The sequence below is a fragment of the Cygnus olor genome, chromosome 1, assembly GCF_009769625.2.
Source record: "Cygnus olor isolate bCygOlo1 chromosome 1, bCygOlo1.pri.v2, whole genome shotgun sequence".
Taxonomy (NCBI): Eukaryota; Metazoa; Chordata; class Aves; order Anseriformes; family Anatidae; genus Cygnus; species Cygnus olor.
The window spans coordinates 173,952,412-173,969,315 of record NC_049169.1 but is presented as its reverse complement, the minus strand read 5'-3'; positions in this window follow the sequence as shown (position 1 = coordinate 173,969,315).

Here is a 16,904-nt window from a genome sequence, read left to right as displayed (position 1 = left end):
CGACTATCAACCAGTACTCCCAGGTCCTTCTCTGCCAGGCAGCTTTCCAACCACTCATCTCCCAGCCTGTAGCGCTGCTTGGGGCTGTTACGCCCCAGGTGCAGGACCCGGCACTTGGCCTTGTTGAACTTCATACAGCTGACCTCAGCTCATCGGTCCAACCTATCCAGATCCTCCTGCAGAGCCTTCCTACCCTCGAGCAGTTCGACACACACACCTAACTTGGTGTCGTCTGCAAACTTACTGAGGGTGCACTCAATCCCCTCATCCAGATCATCCATAAAGATATTAAAAAGGACTGGCCCCAGTACTGAGCCCTGGGGTACTCCACTAGTGACCAGCCTCCAACTGGATTTGACTCCATTCACCACAACTCTTTGGGCCCGGCTATCCAGCCAGTTTTTTACCCAACGAAGCATACGCCAGTCCAAGCCATGAGCAGCCAGTTTTTTGAGGAGAATGTTGTGGGAAATGGTGTCAAAAGCCTTACTGAAGTCAAGGTAGACCACATCCACAGCCTTTCCCTCATCCACTAAGCGTGTCACTGTCATGGAAGGAGATCAGGTTCGTCAAGCAGGACCTGCCCTTCATAAACCCATGCTGACTGGGCCTGATCGCCTGGTTGCCCTTCAAGTGCCGCGTGATGACACTCAAGATAATCTGCTCCATGAGCTTCCCTGGCACTGACGTCAAACTAACAGGCCTATAGTTCCCCAGGTCTACCCTCCGGCCCTTCTTGTAGATGGGCGTCACATTTGCTAGCCGCCAGTCAACTGGAACCTCCCCTGATAGCCAGGACTGACGATAAATGATGGAAAGCGGCTTGGCCAGCTCCTCCACCAGTTCTCTCAGTACCCTCGGGTGGATCCCATCTGGCCCCATCGACTTGCATCCATCCAAGTGCTGTAGCAGGTCGCCAACCATTTCCTCATGGATAGTGAGGGCCACATCCTCCTCCCCATCCCCTTCCACCAGCTCAGGGTACTGGGTATCCAGAGAACAACTGGTTTTGCTGCTAAAGACTGAGGCAAAGAAGGCGTTAAGCACCTCAGCTTTTTCCTCATCCCTTGTAACTAAGTTTCCCCCCGCATCCAGTAAAGGATGGAGATTCTCCTTAGTCCTCCTTTTTGTGTTGATGTATTTGTAAAAACATTTTTTGTTATCTTTATCTTTTATCTTTAAGTATGTAGTGATGATCACTGATGTTTGCTCAGTTGGAGTTACTCTTGAACATTATCCTACCCTGCAGTTAACTTTATCAAAGGCTTTGTTGGACACTTTTCACGGGAATCTAAATGTAGTTCCTCTATGCCCATGTGGTTATATGTCAGATGCAACACTGCAATAATTAGAAACTAAGATCTTTGTGATCTGATGATCATCAACAGCGGCAGGATGTTTGGTTTGTGAACTGGGACTAGATAGTGTGCACCCAGCTATGTCCTTGATTCCTCACCAGCCATCTGATTTCTCCCCTTACAATAGGTAATTCACCTTCCTGAGGATCATTTCATGTCTCAGTCCTCACAAGTGGCTCAGACACATGCATTACGAGTAGCTGAGGCTTAACAGCCTAGATATCTTCTGTTGCTTCTGTTGTTATTGGGCTGTTATTGGGCTATTATTCAATGTTGTGAATCCCTTGTTTCATTTTGTGCCTTTTGTCTCTTGTCCTGACACTGGGCACTGTCGAAAAGAGCCTGGCTCCATCCCCTTTGCACCCTCCCTTAAGGTATTTATATGCACTGATGAGATCCTTCTGGTGGTTTGCCTTTTACAGTTCTCCCAATTCTGTCAATTCTGTCAACTTTTATTCACAGGTGAGATGCTGTGGTCCCTTAATCAATTTAGTGGCCCTTCATTAGATTTCAATATGTCCATGATTCTCTTGTACTGGCGATACCAGAACTGGACCCAGTACTGCAGGTGCAGCCTTATCAATGCTGAGTAAAAGAGAAAGATCACCTCCCCTGAACTGCTGGTGATACTTTGCCTAATGCAGCCAAGAATACCATCAGCCTTGTCAGCAGCAAGGGCACGTTACTGACTCACATTCATCTTGGTATTCATCAGAACTTTGATGTTCATCAGAACTTTGTCCTTTTCTGTAGAGCTGCTTTCCATATGGGTAGCCCCCAGCATGCACTGGTGCCAGGTGTTGTTCCTCCCCAGGTGTAGGACTTTTCACTTTTTGTTGAGTTTCATGAGTTTCCTGTCAACTCATTTCTCCAGCCTGTCCTTGTCTGTTTAGATGACAGCATGACCCTCTCATGTTTCAGCCACTCCTCCCAGTTTTGTGTCATCTGAAACTTGCTGAGGGTACACTCTGCCCCCTAGATCATTAATGATGTTAAAAAGGACTGGAGCCATTAATGGCCCTTGGAGCATACTGGTGGTTACTGGCCTCCAACTAGGTTTTGTGCCACTGATCACCACCCTTTGGGCTCAGCCATTGAGGAGATTTTCAGTCTGCTTCATTGTCTGCTCTTCTGGGCCATAACAGCTTCCCTATGAGCAACCTAATGGAAAACAGTGTTGAAATAAAATGAAAGGAGCAGTTTCAACCTCAACCAAGCTGTTTATCATCTTTTACTTTCATAGCCGAACAGAATTTTTTAGAACGAGAATAACTTTCTAGCCCAATAGTTAGGTTGCTCAGCTGGGTGATGGAAAACCTGCAATCTGATTCCTGCTCTCAGGAACATTTGCACATTGACATTAAACAGATATTGGATAAATGACTTCAGAATGGTTTCAAGTTTTCTAGGTAAAGCAAAGCAAATCTTATTCAAGTTTAATGGGCTATTCATGCTCCATCAAATTAATGACAAAATCCTATTTTCAGTTGAAGAAATTAAATTGTTTCCTAGAAACACACAACTGTAACAGACTGACGTAGTCTGCTTTATAATATGACCAAGGATTTGTAACTCCAGAACTCATACAGATGCATAATAAAACCTGCAATATGCTGGAGTAGTGTATTTGAATTCAGAGAAATGACCCTTGGTATGTAACATATAACTATAAACCTTTGAGCAAGATGGAACATCTGAAAGCTGATTATCAGCTTTATTTACGAACACTGATCTTGGCTGACATTTTAGACATTTCAGTAATTAAAAATGATAGTATACTAGAAAATTTGCTTACATTTCAAGAAATCTGAAACCTACGTGCACAAGCTAAATTTTGGAATCACTCAGAACCATGCAAAATTTGCTGAATAATAACTATAAACTGTATTATAAAATGACAAAATAAATTTAAGTGAATTCTGTATTTTCTAATTAAATCAAATATATAGCTTTATCCTTATAAAATATAAAATATGTGAATATCTGCCTACTAAAAATGGGAGTGGCTGGTTATGTACCTTAACATTTTCACTGGGAATTATAAAATTCGTTGGCACTACACAACCTGTACAGCAATCTTAACCCTCTGTTCTTACCAAAAGAAACCTTTGTTTCTACCAAACAGCAATGGTGGGGACAACATTTCCTGAGAGAACCAGAACATCTCTTTATTATTTTATATACATGCACATTTCTTTCAGATTGAATAATAAATAGAAGAAAAACAAATGCAGCAGCAACAGTAACAAAGCGAATAAGCAGAGTCTGATTATTTTAGATCTATCAAAATTAATGAAAATGTTATTAGAAAAAGAAGTTATAAACACCACAGGAAATTGTGTTCTCTTATTCAAAAGTAAAGAATTTACAGATGACATTTTCAAAACACAAATAAAATGAATTAATAAACTACAACAAGATAGAATGCCAAAGACAGGTATACACGGAAAAGCAGCATATTGGGCTCCTTTTCTCATTTGATCTGATTAGTTTTTTACCTTTTGGGTATTTGGAGTTCACATTCATCTTATTTTTACATCATGGCTATACTTATTGAAAGAACCGTTAAGACAGATTTCAGAACAGGACACGCTAGAAACAGTGAAAGAGGCCAACACAGTTAGTGTGGATTCTCAGAATAAAGGGCCCGGAAACAACATATGATGGGCATGAAAGAATTAAAGGTGTTTGATCCACCCACCTCCATTTTGCTTGTTTTACTTCACACTGGGTACAGTGTCCATATGGACAGTAACTGCATCTTAGTGGATATAATACAGCCAAAGGTGGTAAACTTCAAACAACCAAATCATCTCTATTTTTGGCATATGTCATTTACAGACGTGATTCTTTTCAGACACAGGGAATTCTGCTATTCTTGCATTTGTGTAAATTAAAACTGCTGAGCTACATGAGAGTGTATGGAAGTGATGGGAAAGATCATATCTAAATATTTGTTAACAAAAAATAAGAAAGTGAAAGAGACAATTGCTTATTAATATTTTTTTACTTCTAAAAAAAATCTTTTATAAATTAATGGATTTTGAAAAGTCTTGAAAACTAGAACTATCTGCATCTTATGCAGATACTTGAAAGAACATTTATCTCAGACAACTTCTGATGCTTACCTATAGATACCTATATATAAACATCTGAATTAATTGACAAAAGGGCTCATGTAATAGTCAAAGAAAATAAGGAAGAACTTTCTATCATATTAATTTAGATATCAAAACAGATCAGAAGAATTGTACCATAAATTTTTATCTCAGTGACTATCGTATGACCATCTCAGATGTCATTGTCAAACTTTATACATCTAAAATTCAACATAAGATCAACTCTGCCACTGCATATCTCCCTTAGTTTAAGGACAGGGCCTTAAAAAACACAGCCTGCAACTCTAAATTTCTTTTTAATAGTGTTCTCTCTTTTGTTGAAACAAACAAAGCAAACAAACAAATTATGACCCTATAAATTTTCAAGCTCTTGATATTACAAGCCAATATGTCTGCAAAGATTCCTTCCTGAGTGAATCTCTTCTTTTGTCTTAAGCTGTCATAGGCTGTAAAAGTCTTTAGGACATGGCTTCTCTTTGTATCATGTTTAACATAATAAAAAATGTTAGTGGGATCTTACACTTTCTGATAACTTTGTAATACCTCAATACACTACAGACAATAAGGAAATAAATTCAGTGAGGGAGGAAACCTATAATTTTAAGATTCAAAGAAAGCAAGGCAAAGAGTTTGCCTGCAATGAAATGAGCACAAACCTGAGCATGGGACCAACTTTTAGCCATTGATATTTGAGTCCTATACATTCAAGGACTGCACCTAGTTCAACACTCCAGCATACATATCAAATCCTCATAGTGCTCAAGAGTAAAGCTCTTCTAGTTAGACAAAATCACACCTTACACCAGATTTTTTGCCCTATTGGACCTCCCTCCTCTGTAACAACACACAAGGAAGGCAGTCCAGTCAAGTGGATAACAGAACAGAACAGAAGCATGTGACTCTATTTAGCTGAAAAGGGGGGAGAAGGAGGGTGGGTGGGCTTCAAAAATGTTTTTTGTTGTTATTGATTTTTGTTGTTGTTGCTTGTTTTTCTTTTTGAGTGCTAGCTTTAATCTATGGAGTCTAATGTCTGTAACAAAGACTTCCAGAACAGAGCTTTGATACGCCATATCAACTATATGTAAGTACTCTATATAAATACTCCATGTATAAAAGTTTACAGCAAAACAATGTGTCAGATAGCAATTAAAAATGAGAGGCAAACATTCATATTTTCACAATGCTCAGGAAAGCATAACAAACATGGTTGTGAAGGGAGGTTCCTTTTAAGCATTTCTGTTGCAGCTACAATAAAAGAGTTTTCTTAAAGCAACAACAAAGGAAGAAAGCCACTGCTTAGAAGCCTCATAAGGAGATGTAGCATACAGGACAAAAAGAAGGATATTTTTACCTTGACAAGGGTAAATATTAGAAAAAAAGACACGTTAATTTTCAGACAAATAGGTGAATTTCTAAGAAAAGTATCCTTCTGAGATCCAGTATCAAAAATCAAAGGAAATCATTTGAATGGATCAAAAAGACTGGTCATATAAAGAGGTGGCTGATGAATTTTACCTGGGAAAGCTGACATGACTGTGCAGTGAAATTAATGAAAATGAGAATTAGAATCATGAGGGAGAACCCCCAGTATAGAATGAACAGTCTTCACTGTTTGCTTAGAGAAGACACTTGCCTATACTACAAAGCTCTAAATCTTTGCTTAAGTTTTTCAAACACCTAAGGCATTTAGGTTTAGGAGCTTGGTTAGCACCATTCTATAGCTAAAAATTATATATTGCAGAACAGTTACATATTTAATTACTTTGCTGTGCAATTCCTGTGATAGAACTGAGGGAAAGGTTCATTTTATTGAACTTCAGTCAAGCTTGTAGAGGAGTAGCTTTTGTAGATTAAATTAGTCATCTATGCTTCCTCTGAAGTAAATGGAGAGAGAGACACCTCCAGCAAGAAATTAATTTTAACTTAAGTTAGCTAAGACTGTTTGGATGAATCACCTTCTGACGGTGTCTTTCTCTCTTTATCTATTTCAGAGGGCATCTAGTTGGCTTTAGCTGGCTATTAAATTTTCAAATGACTCTTATTAAGCAAAAGAAATCCTACCAATATTTATTTACAGCTGCTTTGAACTATATAAGCACATACATTTTATCTGTTTTTTAGAGTTGTTAAACATGTTAAATGTGTAAATCACTTCTCTGATTCTGGAGGAATGTTCAAAATTCTCATCCAAAACAAAGTGAGCTGAAAAACTACAACAACAAAAAATGTGGACTTAGTTTCAATGTATTCACTCAACTTTGTTGCATGTAAAACCTTATAGCTCTGTGGAGGATCTCTGATCACAGCTTTTCCGGTCAAACTTGCTTCACAAAACTTAAACTTACTGAAATCCCCCACTGCTATGGAGCACTTACAACTGTATCTAATCAATGGTTCCTTTTACATGGACATGATGTTTGTATTTCCATAGAAAAGACAACTAAAAACTGCAGATACCATGCACTATGCAAGTGTTTATATAAAATTTAAACTTAGAACAGTAGGAAGAACTGAGAATCTCACAACAGTGGCAAAGAAGTTGAAAGATTAAAAACAAAACAAAACAACAACAACAACAAAAACCACTAAGATTATAAAAGATAGTATTATGGGTATGGATGAGAAGTAACAAAGATAGCATGTCAGTATTAATTTGTAGGTAATAGCAACCCCTTTCCACTATCAACAGTAAAAATTCCATTGCATGGGAAACTGGCATAGTTCTCCTTAATAATTGCTTAAAGAAGTTGAGCCAGAAAAAAAGCAAGATCTGTGTTATAACCACTGTGTAGCATTAAAACTGTATTTATGACAATAATTCTTAAAGTCAGAGAATTACAGGTGTTTTGGCGCATTTTATAGCAAAATCATTTCTTTTGTTGTGGGGCAATAAATGAGTTCAGAAGAGCTACAGTGGTGGATCTGAGGAAACACTCTGTATGGACCAGCCTCTGGTGCTTTCTGTTACAATGTATGTGTCAATCAAAATGTTTTTTACATATTCATTGTTCCTCTGATACTGTACATTTATTGAAACATATATATATATGTAATGTAAGCATTGAATCTTTACATCAGTTTACTGGAAGATACAAAGATGTTTGGTTTCCCAAACACTGGTAATCTCATTAGCATGTGAATTCATTTCCATCAACATTGAGCTATTCATCAACAATGCTCAGAAACTTTTTCGAAGCAGATATTTCAGTTAGAAGAATTCCCCTCTTTCAACCCTGTCTTCAGACAGTTGAGCAGAAAATGGTCTTAAAGGCTACTTTTCTCTTTTGAGGCTACACTGCTTTTGATGTTGCACAGAAAAATACAAGAGAAAGGGATGGGACCTCTACAGTAAAAAATTGTGTGAGGTTGCATGGGTGTGAAGAAAAATAGGCGAGGAAGGAAAAGTAACTGGAAGAATGTGGGTGGTATATGCAGTATTTGCTGATTGTCATTGCTAGTTGATAGTTATTAGGCACGCTGACATGGTTCCCAACCCAAACCACTGTGACCTCTGTCAGCCCAAAATTCAAACTTAACCAAATGGACCTTGACAGAGATACAGCAAATGTAAACCTTTCCAAAATCTGACCACTGCCATCACTCCAGACCATTTGGACCCTGGATGCTTCAGATCTAAACCTACCAAGGAGAAGGAAGGGAAGAGGGAGAGGTGCTCCTGAGTGCCAGCCTGACGTTGACAAGATAGTACCTTAGGTTATATTTAGCATGTACTAAATCAAGGAAGGGAATCACAGAATCACAGAATTGTAGGGGTTGGAAGGGACCTCAAGAGATCCCCAGGTCCAACCCCCCTGCCAAAAGACCCAAATGAAGTTTAGATAGATTTTTCACATTATTGTTTTGTAGCTGGCTAGTCTATTACTTTACAATTCGTTGATCTTCTGATTAATAGCATATTAAAGATAAAAATTTAGTGTAGGCAGAGAGGTAGTATGAGGACTACAGAATATCTACCAGCACTATTTGATTCTAGAAAATTGTACCTTCCTTCTCTTGGGTCATGGTTTGTGGCTTCTGGAATACTTTATGAGTTGAGATTTGATACTTTCAACTTTTACACAGATTCACCCTTTATCAGGGTTGGAAGTTCTCTGAGATTCAGTAATGCTTACTGAATGCAAATAGATTAAATAGATTCACCCATCACAGAGTTAAGTAACCTGCTAGTAGACATGTACATGCATTAATAGTCTCTATGGGCTGAGTAAATATCAGAAAGAAAGTAGAGAAAAGAAACATGGTGAAAGATCTAGAGGGGAGGAAAGTATTATTTGTCTCTAAGGCCAATTGACATTGACTGACTTAATTCTATGTTTATGAGCTAGTGGATTTCATAATTTGCTTTGGAAATACATCCACACAGAAGCCCTGTGTGAGGATTTTTCTGGCTATCCCCAGGGCCCTGGAAATGGGCATATGGCAACTCAGGCCAAGTGTGAAAAGTGGTATGTTGGAGAGAGTTGCAAAATTGTTTACAAGGAAATGGACGTTTTTTCTATTCCAGCATATAACTAATCATTCTCTTCTTGTTAGTGTTATCTTGAAAAATAACAGGTACTGTTCCTGCTTTATATGATATTTCTTTCCTAAATCTGCTTTGCATTATGCACTTGCTTGTACATACATACAAGCATAACCACAAAATTTCCCATTGAGTTCCCCACTGGTGAAAGATCATGAGAGCCACCACTGGTATAGACAGTCAGAGATCTCATATAAAAACTGGCTAATAAGCTTGTGTGGTGGTTTAATAATGGTAGGTAGCTCAGCACCACCATGCTGCTCTCTCACTTCCCCTCCTTAAAAGAACAAGGGGACAAAATATAACAGAAAAAATAAAATAAAATATCATGGACTGAGATATGGCTGGGAAGACCACTCACCAGTTATTGTCATGGGCCAAACAGATTCAGTGTAAGGAAGATAAATAGAATTTATTGTCTATTGATAACAGACTAGAGTAGTAAGAACTAAAAGCAAACTTAAAACACCTTCCCACCTGCCCTCTTCTACCTCTTTCCCGCAAGCACCACAGATGAACAGGGCATTGTGGTCAGCCCATAGCACTTCATCTCTGCCACTCTTTCATCCTCACTCTTCCTCTCTTCCATTGTGGGGTACCTCTCATGGGATGTAATCCTTCCCAAATTGATACTATGTGGGCTTCCCATAGACAGTAGTTCTTTAAGAACAGCTCCAATATAGGTTTATACCATGGGGTCCATTCTTCAGGAACAGACTGTTCCAGTATGGGTCTCCCATGGATGGCAGCTCCTGACAGACCTCCTGTTCCACCATGGTCTTCAGTTCCAGCCTGACGTCTGCTCCTGCATAGGATCTCCATGACAGTGGCACAGCCTGCTCCACCACGGTCCTCTCCATGGAATACTGGGGAACTTCTACACTGACGGCTGAAATACCTCCTCCCCTGAAGCAAAACCTGGGTATCTGCAGGGTTGTTTCTTTCACATTTTATCACTCTTCATTCCCAGCTGCTGCTTTACAGCAGTTTTTCCCATTCTTAAATAAAGGGGAACAACCAGAGTAGCTAAAAGGCTCCTCTTTGGCCAGTGGCAGGCCCTTTTTGGAGCCAGATGGAACTGGCTCTTTTCTAACATGACATAGCTTCTGGACTCTTCTCACAAGAGCCAACGTTGCAGCCCCCCCCCCCCCCCCCCCATCACAAAAATCTCGCTGTGTAAACCCAATCAAGCTTGGTTATTTTCCATTTATCCATATAGGCTATGACTAACTGTAGTCTATCAGCCTCCTGTCAGAAAAACTAGCAATATTCATAAACTAACATTAGTGAGTAGACCCTGCTAGCCAAATCTGTAAATGAAGTCCTGCTACTTCTGATTCAACGAAAAATAAGTTGAAGTTGGTAGCTGCTCCAGATCCATACCATGCACTGATCCTCAACACATGACCTGTGCTACCTAATACACAGATGATAAACTCAACAGCCCAAACACTGTATTCCTCCCATACTTAAACCTAACACTCACATGTTTATTCCCAAAGGCTGGAATTCAAACTTTTATTGTAATCTTGTCAATCCTTGTCAGATTTAGATCTAAACCCATCCAGCTGCTATTTCTTTCCATGTTCTTACAGTCCACAGTAAATTCATTTCCAGCTGTTACCTGTCAGATCTTCCCAAAACTCAAGTCTTCAGTCATAAACCCATTCCGAACATAGCCACATAACCTATTTATTACTTGCACAAATATAAAATTTAGCTCAGTTTTGGTCGTCATCTTGTTCCTAGCTCAGCAGTCAAAACCATTACATGGTAACCTCTATTAACCCATGTCCTAAACCAGCCATCAAGTCCTAAACCTGCATCAGACTTAAACATCTTCCAATATTGCTTCTAAAACATTCACTCAGAAGTTTTCAAAGAAATTAGAAATTTTATCCCCATATTTTTCTTTTCAGAAAATGAGGGATGTCAATTTATAAACACAACTTATCACCAATCTTTAATAAACGTGTAATTGATTTACTTCATAAGAGACCTTTTTTTTAGATGATATATATTGCTTTACCAAATATTGCTCCATATTGCCATATAATAAAATGGGCAGTGTACATGGTGCAATCTGACTGCTGTAATAACACTGTGAAAGTCTATAAGTGAAGTGGTCTTTCTACAAATTATTTGAAGAAGCCTGGGAAGCAATTTAACAAAAGCAGAACTAATGCTAATACAAGTAATATATACACCTTAGTTTACAATGAAATCAAATTAGTTTTATCTCTTCTCAGCTGATCTGGTTACCATGTTAAGTTAGATCAAGCTGCTTATCTTGACAAAGATTGATTCCCAATTAAAAATCACATAAGCTAATAAAATGATAGCTTGAAGTTTATCCAGATAGCTTTATTAAAAACAATTATCTATGACATAAGCACTACTTGGAATGAATGTATTGCTGAAAAATTTCAGAAATGATAAAAATCAGGAAATCTTAGAAGATATGTAGCGAGACTTAAGGTGACCTTGTAAATAGCCTATATAAAACATTTTATAAAACTGTGGTTTCCTGACATTCTACATTTTCCACCATTTGATGTCAGGTTACATCCAGTGAAATGAAACTATATGAACAGCCATCCTTCAAATCTTAAGTTCCATCATTTTTCCTGCCTCCTAGGGCATGAAATAGCTACCCACCACCTGCTGTTCATAGGTTTGTATGTCAGGTTGCAAGTCAGAATTGATATGCACTGACTTTTACGGTGCCCCAAACTTTGTTATATCTGTGTAGTGCTTAGAATCGTTACTGGTGCCCTGTGCTTGTCTGCAAGCATCCCTAGAACTAATTTAACACAAAACTAATTTTTGACTAGGCTGTCTATGTCTGAATTTTACCATATATCATGCAAGGAATTTGAATGAAAATTCTATATTTGGAGCAAGTTACAGAACAGCCCGGGGCAAATTCATTAAGCATCTGCAGCCGAAATTATTTTGGGTTCATTGGTTCAATGTTTTTCATGAAATAATCATATGCAGTTATTTAGATTTACAAACAAATATTTCTGTTTGTCAAACTGATGATGGATAGAAACTTACTCAAGGAACTATCTTTTAGCTAACATCCTCCATGTGCACCCAGTGTATGAAGTTGTCCAGGTATGTTTCTATCTTTTTTCTTAAACAATTGAAACAACAATATTATTTGTTTACTTATTTCATATGAACACACAAGATGGAAGTAAGTGCAAAATATATGCGAAGATTCAACTCATATAAGCAGTGAGAAAGCTTTCAGGCTATGTTTTTCTCATCACTGTTTACTTGATGGAAAGAAACTAAATTCCTTGACCTTGGGTTAGCTATCATAAAATGTAATCAAATTTCTTTAAGCTCAGAATAAAGTGTTCTAAACAGGTTAGCAAGCTAAGTTTACTCCATTTCTATGATGCATCATGTCCTGAAGAAGGTCATATTGCCCCCGCAAAAAATGAACAACAACAATAAAAAAACTTTCGTTGCAGAAAAAATACAGTTTAAGAGCTAGTGACAGGCTAATCATAAGGTGCTGCTATTTCTTAGAAACACCGGAAAACATATAAACAATCAAACAAACAACAACAACAACAACAAAAACCCTAACAGGTCCACAAGGAAGGATTTAGCTAAAAATCAGACAGACTTATGAAAACTGTAATATATATATATATATATATACAGACATTTATGCATTTTAAGAAATCTCCAATGTTGATATTTTTTTTATTGTTGGTATATATATTCTTAATGACATTTACCTCACTACTGCTGCCAGCCACAGGACCAGTGATGTTGGTTACATGCAGAAGCTGGCCCTCTGGCTTTGTCCCATTTGCATTATTGTTTTCACTGATTTGTTTTATTTTATTATTATTTTTAATCTTCTTACCAGTCTTTCTATATTGACATTACTATCAAAAGAGTCATGTAAGCATTGATTTCTCCAGGAGAGCAGAGCAACCTGGTGGATCACTCAGACTTGCAATAACACATCGAAGGTATTATATGCCGTAGATGGGGAAACACAGCAGGGAAACTTGATGACATACCTTCATCCTTTTCAGTAAAAAACAAACAAACAAAAAATTAGAACCAACACAACAACAACAATACAAAAACAGCAAATTACTATACAGTATTGACAATACAGGTTTACATCAGCTAGCACAAAACATAATGAGAAGCAAAAATTGTGTACTCTTGACTGTCAACTTTTCTCAAAAAAGGTTTAGAAGATTCATCCACATACTTTTCTAGCTGCAAAAATAATCAGCAAACAGAAAGCTGTCCACAGCTTGATTAAATGCTAGCTCAACACTGAATTAAAATGAAGGAATGTTTAACTGTGCAAGCTAGATATTTCTTCTACTAAAAAACACAAAACCTTAGATGGTCACAAAGAAGTGATTGTGGTTCAATAGAATAAAACTTCACATGGTGTCCTTGCACACAATATGCAGCCATCATTTACAAAGATTCTTAAATGTTCAAAAAGCTGTTCCTTCATTACGAAGAATGAATAAATTTCCTTTGTCTCCAAAAACACTTTCAAAATTGGTAGTACACCCCAGAGGTCTATGGGAATAAGTATTATTCTTCACAGTTTAAACAGTAAAGCTTATATCAATTAATATTTCTGAAATATAACTGAAGTAAGAAATGTGTTTTCATAGTCCACAGTGAACGGGTAGATTTTACCAAACATATTTTTGTGACCTCATTTGGCAATATTTCTTTCATTTCAGTATCTTTGTTGTTTTTGTCATGTCTATTTCAATATCTTGAATTACATATATTCCCCCTACACATCCAAAAAATTAATACATTAATTTTAAATTTATTATGGTTTAATAACTTAACTATTGATCTGAAAACAAGCAAATAAACAAACAAAACCAACATGAAATGCCAGAAATGCAATAACAGCAACTGTTTTCTCAGGCTGAAACTGATTGAAAGCATCCCCTATATAAAAATGAAATACATTTCTGTGGATGCACTGACGCTTCACCATCTGTCCAACATCTCAGATTTACTCTCCCAGATAACTTCATATTTCACCCTGCAGTCCCTAAAGAAACATCACTTTAAACAGGGCCACATGGAAAAATGCACTTCAATAACATCTGAAGGTCTTGCATTTAGCTGCAAGGGCCTCCAATCTAAATGAATGATGTGCCTGTAGAGTAAGCTCCATTCACAGTTATGGAAATAGGGAGGAGAAAATGTAAGGGACAGAATGTTGTTTCTTTTTCTTTCTTTCTTTCTTTCTTTCTTTCTTTCTTTCTTTCTTTCTTTCTTTCTTTCTTTTTTTTTGAGAGAGAAATAGTAGGGAGTGGGTTGGGGAAGACTGGGAAGGGAAGAGGGGCTGAAGAAGAGAGATAAAAGAGAAGAAAAAATAAAAAATAAAAATAAAAGTATCAGCAGCTCCAGAATGATGGCAGTAAAAGACACAGGGATTTACAGATAAAGCAAGAAGATGCTGGCAGCCATCTATCAGTCTGCCTTGATGAAACAGGTATTGGAAATTAACTCAGGAACCCTATGAATTACATTCAACCCATGCTCTGGGCTAAGCACTTGTCAATTTTAGCTGTTATTGCAACCTATTACTTACAGACTACATGGCTGGCAAGCTAATGATGCTGGAGAGTGTTCAAGAATAGCAACATAAACTGTATACAGAGATGCTTGTCACAGACTGAGCGTATCTTCCCATAAACCTATGAGAAAACTCAAAGCCCAAACTTTTCATTCCTCAGTGAGCACTTAACCCCATACCACATTATTTCATATTGTGGAAAAATAAGTACCTGAAGAGCTAATCAGTGATCTGCCTGTCCACAGAAAACCTTTTCCCAAGATTGTCTGAGCATTGTGAAAAAGTGTTTTGATTAAACTTTTCTTGAACTTTATTCCCCCTCTCTACAGGATAATTCACGCTGAGGCAGAGTTCTTGAAACTGACAATTTTTTTGGAGGCTGCTGATAAAAGAATAGACAAATATAAAACTCCAGCCTCTAACATACAGAATGTACTTTGCTGTGGATTGGGACTTCCCACTTGGCTAACGTTTGATTACTTAGCTTTCAAAAACAACCTTCAAGGGAAGGTAAAATTAGTTTTATATCTTCAAATACATACATTAATAGTTATACACTGAAGTACTGGAAACACATTTTATTAGAAATTTACTCAACCAATATACTGGAACTTTATTGTATTTTTCATCTGATAAACTTGTCTAACAGTGAAATATTTTAATAAGCAAGCACATTCAGAGTAAATGTCAGAGAGTGTGATCCTGTGACTAACAGCTGCTGCTGCTGCTGCTGTTGGAGAGCTGGGGAGAAGAGAGTGGGTAAAAAATAAATACCAAAAAAAACAGGGAAGTCCAACTTAGAGCAAATGTTTGTCAAGTAAAAAGGACAGCTTTTTGTCCGATGGACAAGATTTAATTAGAAAAGTCATGGAAATAAGCTGCCTGAGTATCAGATCCATTTTCTTCAGATAAGCTAATGAACCTCATTGAACTTTGCAAAGAATTGCTGAACCAATAACACAGGGGGAAAAAAATCTGCTGTAACATCCCTTAGAAATGAATTAACCAATGACTCCCCACCCCAGGTAAGGAATAGTATGACAGATTTAGTTACAGATTTTTCTTCCATTTGGAAAAGCAATGGTCAAATAAATGACTAAAACAAACAAACAAAGTTTTTTTGTACATTATTTTTCTTTTACAGTAGACCATAACTTCAAAATTTAAATAACATGTTGTATGTGTTAAGTCACCTACATGGTACATTATCTATCCAGTTTGTTGTCTAATTCTATCCTTTTTTTTTTTTTCCTTAACAACAACCATAACAAAATCCTATTAAGGAACATAATATTTTGCATTAGACAAGGGCATCTTGAATACCTTAAAGAACACTGTAAACAAAATTCTTTTAACAGTGAAATTGAAGGAAAAAGAAATCCAGCCCAGAGGAAGGTGATTATGTAGAAATTCATGGTAATTCAAAAACTCTCTTAAAAAAAAAAAAAAAAAAAAAAAAAAAAAATTAAAAAGAGGCCTTTAAATATTCTGAATTGTTTTATGCTTCATTGTTATTCTTCATGTGCTTTTCTTCTTGTTGTTTAGTCTTTTACTATACATCCATGCTTGGCACAAAGCTGCAGGCCTGTAATTCAAGAATACAAAATGTGCGGAATATGGTCTTAAAGCATGTATACTCCTATGCCTGTCAATTAACCAAAAATCTCTTTTAAACATTGGATAGATAAATAATAATAATAATTAAAAAGAAAAAAAAAAAAAAAAGATACATTATCATAAGCTTGGACTTAAAGATCCATAGAAAATTTATTGCATTTCAAAAGCAGAAAAGGCAGGTCTTTAAGAGGGACTTGAGTGCTTGAAAGCCACATTTTCTTTCAGTACATCTTTGCTCTAAGGTTTTCTATTTGAGACTTTACATACGGGATTCTCAAAAGGCTCACTGAAGTCTATGGAAATTTTTTATCCTCATATGAGATGTCATTTTAAAAGGAAAGCAAAGTAAGGGTAGAGCTAGGATTTTTTTAGGTTTTGGAATACGTAATAAAACAAACACTTGTCTATAACAGAAGACACTTTATTTAGCTAATAAAAAGTATTCAGTGTACTTAACAGAGAACTCCCTTCTCTAAGAGAGTAGAAGGATAGCCTGAGTTCATACTTCCACCCTTTTATGTGCAATATGTGTCATTTTCTAAAAAGATTATTTTAATAAACATGGTTTCAGACAGTCAATAAATTTTATTTGACCCTGCAAATATACACTTGATTAAGAGTATGTGCTTATTTTTATGAAGATTGAGAAAATCACTGGTGTTTGA